This window comes from Primulina tabacum, chromosome 14 (assembly GCF_025594145.1).
Source record: "Primulina tabacum isolate GXHZ01 chromosome 14, ASM2559414v2, whole genome shotgun sequence".
Classification (NCBI taxonomy): Eukaryota; Viridiplantae; Streptophyta; class Magnoliopsida; order Lamiales; family Gesneriaceae; genus Primulina; species Primulina tabacum.
In genome coordinates this window covers 5527004-5533244 of record NC_134563.1, presented here as the reverse complement: position 1 = coordinate 5533244, position 6241 = coordinate 5527004, and positions in this window count along the sequence as shown.

Genomic DNA, 6241 nt, shown 5'->3' with positions numbered 1-6241 from the left:
TACTTTACTTTTGTGTCAATATGATAATTTGTAGCTTAGTCTAATTTTTTCTTTTTTTTTTCATGTAGATACACGCTAAAAAAAGAAATAGACTAGATACTACAAGGATGAATTATCTAGTGTGTGTCCAATTCAATGCAAGATTGATGAACAAGAAAAAGAGAGAACATAAATTTGGGACTACTAGAAAGTGATACTAGGAAAACTAAATTTTGGATGGTTGAAAATTGTGATGATGAAGATGAGGTGGAGATGAACACTTTACACCCTACAAGTGATATCAATGTCAATGTTCAAGGGGACTTCGACGATATATCGGATGGTACCGAAGATGAAATAAACGAAGAAGAAGAATTCGAATATGAATCTGACAATGATTTGACCAATATTTAGCATTTTTTGATGTGGTCTAGTTGCAAAAACAACTAAATATTGCAATTTTTAGATTCTTATGTTTCCATAAATATGAAAATTAATGCATTATACATTATACTTATTTATCATATTTATGCAGTATTTATTTTTATCTATTTATTGGTTTGAGATAATTACAACAATACTAAAAATCAAAAACGATTTTTTACGCTTAAACTCGTACTAATCTCGCATAAGCCTGAAAAGCTTGAAGCTCGACATTCGCGCTTCGGGGCGCTTCGCGTTTTTTAGAACCTTGGTTATAATATAGTTGAATGGAGCCCAAATCGTTCCCACATATACTATTATCGAATTACTAGGAAATAAATTATTTAATTTAATATAGGCTAAATAAAAGAAGTGATTTTTGTGAAAAATTAGACTACTTAAAATAAATTAAATTATTCTAAAGAAAATAACACAATTCACTTAAATAACGGATTAAGTTTATGAGATATTCAAATTCAAATAAAATGACCGAGAATACACAATGATATCAAACATCAATAATTATCACGTATTGGATTTGATCAAATAATAATTATTTTAAAATCACGATGAAATTCTCTATCTTAATTATTAATCTATTTCTAGAATTAATAATCCTATTTTTATTTAACAGTCCAACTATTTCTAATTGAATTTAATTAAATAAAAACGTATTCAACAACTATGGAATTCAAGCTCTTTGCATAAAATCGCGTAATGAAACCGAATACTATTTCTAGTCGGTTTAACCATGTGTTGATCAATATTTTTGAAGCTATTTTCAATATATTCTCTTTCGAGTCAAGATCAAACAAAAACATACAATTAATTGGCCAGATTAAATGCATTAGATCTATGCAAATATCAATGAATAACATAAAATAAATCAAAACTATAGTCAATCCAATATGCAAACAACAATCACAAGTTTGTCATATTATGGTCCCAGTCATAAGACGACTACTCCATAAAATAAAAACTAAACAAAAATCTAATGTTTGAATTCTTGAAATTAAATTAATAAAAATAAAAATAAGAAATCTCAAGGATGGCACGTGAATTTTCTCGTCCAGTACGTCTTCTCCTCTTTGTTATTCACGTCTCGATGATGAAAAATCTCCTTCAGATTGTAGTCTTTTGGTGTATATAGGAGATAAGATAGAGAAAAATTCAATTCCCAAAAAATAATTGTCACACCCCGAGACTCTGGATTGACACTGGTGTTTTTTAACAATCACAGAATCGAAACAACAAGCCTTTGTAGCACAGTGTAAACCGAAACCAGTTTATATATCATAATTTCAAACAAAATAATCATTGTCTTTACAATACCGAAATCTCAAAAACGACAGAGTTTAGTGTGGAAACGTAAAATTGAATAATAATAACTTAAACTTAATCTAACTCTTGAACATTCACAATCTCCAGAATTGTTCGGACTCTTCTTCCTCAAGTTCTTCTTCAAGCTTATCTGGGAAGGGTTGTAAGGAGGGTGAGTATTTGGGAATACTCAGCAAGTGGGGGCATATTGGGCACAACACAAAATATTTAAACAAGTTTCGAAAACAACACATACATATGTTTTTCGTATCGTAACATCATATTCATAACATAATAGCGCTGTGATTTTTCCAACTTCTATGGTTTACTGACGTCAGTCCCTAAGTTTTAATCCTCTAAGAGGGCGATGCCATAAAACGGTTATATCCCACCGTGAAGGGCCATATGTTGGAACTCCACCCATTTTCAGGGAATCCTCACAGTGCCAACACGTAAACGTACCAAAATTTCAAAAAAACGTATAGACAGAAGAGGATGCTCGACCGAATTTTAAAAAAACGAACACATGCAAAACCGAAAATTTAAACATTTAAAACAGTCCGCTTACAGTATTTGAAAACGTGGATGCTTGGCTTTGGGAAATGGTCGCTACTCGTGCTTGCTCTGACAGTGCTTCGATTCTAGCCTAACTTCGGGACGATTTCCGGGCATAGTTTTGCCTAGGGGAACTGCTGGAATTTCGAAATTGCAGCAAGGGTATTTCGAAATTGGTGGTGGTTTGTGGAGTGAGGGTGATGGCCTATTTATAGGTGGAGGGATTGGAGCTAAATTTGGTACTCAAATCCTACCAAAAATCATGCCGAATCTCATAAATTTGACTCCAATCTTACTTGCCATTTTCGAAAATCTTGCTACCTAAGTTGAGAGATTAAATCCTTGATTCTTTCCCCTTTGCTTGGCTCGAAAATTGTGATGCTAGGTCAAGGGATTTTTGAGCCAACTTGATGATATAGTTTCCAATCACACCAGTATCTATCCATCACCATAACTAGGAAATTAATCTAGGAGGGATTTTCAAAAATCTCTAGCAATTATCATGCCTCAATTATTTTAATTTGTATGATACCCAAATCTTGCAAGACTTCCTTCTCAATTTTCAAAATTGCATGCCTTGGTATAAATATTATTGACTTGGTAATTAAGATTTTAAATAATAAACTTTTCAATACAGGGATTTACAATATAATTCCCATTTATCCCAAGAATCCAATATCCAATTAATTCCCTTGAAAATATTTAATTACAAGGTTGATTAAGAAGAAAATATTCGGTCCTCACAATAATTCTCTTTCTTCTTTGATATCAATGGTTAAGAAAAGTGAAGTTCTTCTATTTTTGAAATTGTTGGCCTCATATAGTAGAATAATGATTATCCTGGATATGTATTCAAAGGACTATTGTATCTGAGATTCACCTCAGTTACGTTGTTTTGAGTATGTCTAAGGCTTCTTTAGTTGTTCTCATGTCGCAATGAATTTGAATCGTTAAATAACTCCATTAAAGATCGCAATTAGGGCCTTGGAGTCACTATATTCGCATGTTTCTCTTTACTAAGAAAAATGACGTGCGTTTGAAAAAAATTGTTTTGGTAAAAATTAACTATCCAAATGAATTAATATTATGTCTATTTGTTATTTATTTTGTTTCGACGTCGATATGATAAAGTATATTTGTACATGTATATTAACACATTAAATTTTATTATATATACCTATACGATAAATATAAATTGAAAGATAAATATTATCTACCTTTTGTAGAATATTCCTTTGATTGAGAATTTGTGTAAGGCTACTTCTATTAATAGGAGATCAAGGACCATTGTGCGTACTCTCCCCTCTCGGCTTCTTCATTGAGATTAATCATACACACACTTTTGCACATCGTGGAAATTCAGAGAAATATATTATCAACTTTTGTGTTGCCTTGAATGTTGGGGACATCTTCAGACAACATTCGTAACGTAGTTGGCTGAAGATCGTTTTCGTGGCTCCTCTTTTGGCATCAAGTTTTGCTTTCTTTATTAAGTTTTTATTCTGCTTATTTGTTTTAGAAAGCGTTTATTTTCTCAACTTTTCGAGGAAATTGATATATCATATATTTTCAAATTTAAATCTCAAAAGATATATCATATATTTTCAAATTTAAATTTCAAAATGAACATTTTAAAATCTCTATACAAATATTCAAATATATATCATTAATTTAACAAATTCTCTTCAGATATCTCTTATTATCTCCAACAAAACATATGATATTTTCGAAGTTTTTCCGTAAATTAATTGGTTGGGTGAGTTGAACAAACAATCATACTAATTTGTCCAAAATTCGGTACTGTTAACAACTTTGAATTTTGTAATTCTTGCCAAGTCAATATCCGTTGACTAATCAGATAAGTTCTGTGCGGAAGGAAGCTAGACTGACAGATGGAACACTCGAAAATGGCTTAGCAAGAAAAACATTTGGGTTATCAAGAGTAGGCTGACTGGAATATAAATAACATAAATTGATCCTTAATAATCTAGTATAAATGTATAATGCTTAAATTACCTAACTGAAACTCCTTGTTTAGCTTACTTACTTAAACAACATTGAATATTACAATAACTACCGGTTTATAAGTATTTCGAAATGAAATATATTAAGTACAAATTGATCCTTAATAATCTGGTATAATACTTGAGTGTGTTAAGAAGTCTTGAAAACAGTTGGGATATTGAAAGCTTGAATATTTGACCTTATGTGATAATAGAGCCTAACTAATTTACAAGTTCTTCTATTTATCGATTTGGATCCAATGGTCAGTAAAATCAAATATTATATATGTTCCAAATATAATAGCAGTTAATTCCGTCTTTTTCATGTCACTGTCCCTTCTAACAAATCGTACATTGTAGGTAGTGATTGTGGATTTCTGACAATTCAGAGACTGTTTGTACAGAAGACTTTATCGAATAATTCAACTTTGTAATTGGTTGTTTGGAAAGGGAAGTTGCAATATGGACGGAAAGATTGAAGATGCTCGGCTTCGTGTCGAGAGTACTACGACTGAGGTCGAAAACTAGTCAAATGAAGGCACTCAGTAGCTTGAGGAGCCGACGAGGATTTTGCAAGGCTGCTCTTAAGTATGGAATATAATCTCGTCGTACTCTGTGGGAAAGAGTGCCAAAGAAACAACAGAAGGCATTGTAAAACCACGAAAAGAGGGAAATTTGATTAGGATTGCTGATCTCACTCCTCTGGCATCAATGGTATCTATCTCTCATGCACCAAATTTGGAGTTTCATTCGAGAAAACGCATCAACGAAGACATCATGGATTCTTTGAAAGATGGCAATGTCCACATGATAGTGATTCGCTGCGCGGTAGGTGATGGGAAGACAACAATGGCGAAAGAATTGAGGATAGGGCAATAAAAGAAAAGTTATTTGATGAGGTTTGCTTGTAGTTATTGTTGAAGAATTCGATCAAAGTTTGTCTAAACTAACTACTGATTTTTCCAATGATAGAATGAGTGAACAATCACACACAAGAATCAATCCAGCACAAAATTTTAGAAAGAATTTGTCATAATAACTCAAAAAAGACAGAATTGCAAGAAAGTAGAAACAACAAGAAGATTTACACGGTTAAGTCAATTTGACCTACGTCCATGGAGAACAACCGATCCTTGTTGATTCTCCAAGAAAGTTTGAGAGTTACAACAGAGATATTCTCTCAGGCTAATGGATTCGAAGAGAAAACTCATAATACTTGATGATGTTTGGGAAAGCTTCGAGCTGAAGGATATAGGAATTCCTTGTGCAAATGGTCTTGGAGGATGCAAAATTATTTTGACATCTCGACTCAAAGATATATGTTAAGATATGGAAGCCGATGAATTTATAGAAATAGGAGTCTAAGACAAAAAAGAAGCGTGGGAACTTTTTAGAGAGAAATCTCGTGATTGCATGGATGATTTATATTTGCGTCCCATAGCAGAAGACTGTTGATGGTTGAAAATCGAGTGAATAATCTCTTAGTGTGTTTGCATATTTCAAAACATTGTCATTTATTTATTTTTTCTGTTTTTCTTTCATTTTCTTGGTAAGATGGTTGAAAATTGAGCAAATTACCTGATTGTTGAAAAGTATTGATTTTTTTTTATACTAATTTCGGACTATCATTTTTCCTTACATACGCCGCATTTGCAATGAGTTTTATGCTTGACTAAATTAATTTTATACACATTTGTTTTTTCTTTGAATTTCTATATGGCGTGTTAATAAAAAAAATCCATAATTAATCATGGACAATTTGCATTTGTATTTGACACTCATCTTTTTGGCATGAGATAATTTTCAAATACATAAAATACAGACAAGATGAATGGAAATTACTCATTTACATTTCTAATTAGATAACTCGCTTCTATCATTTACGTTAGGTATTGACAACTTTAATGCTTATTTTTATTAGACCGAGATGCCCTTTTTCCTAATCCTACCGGCTAGGATTA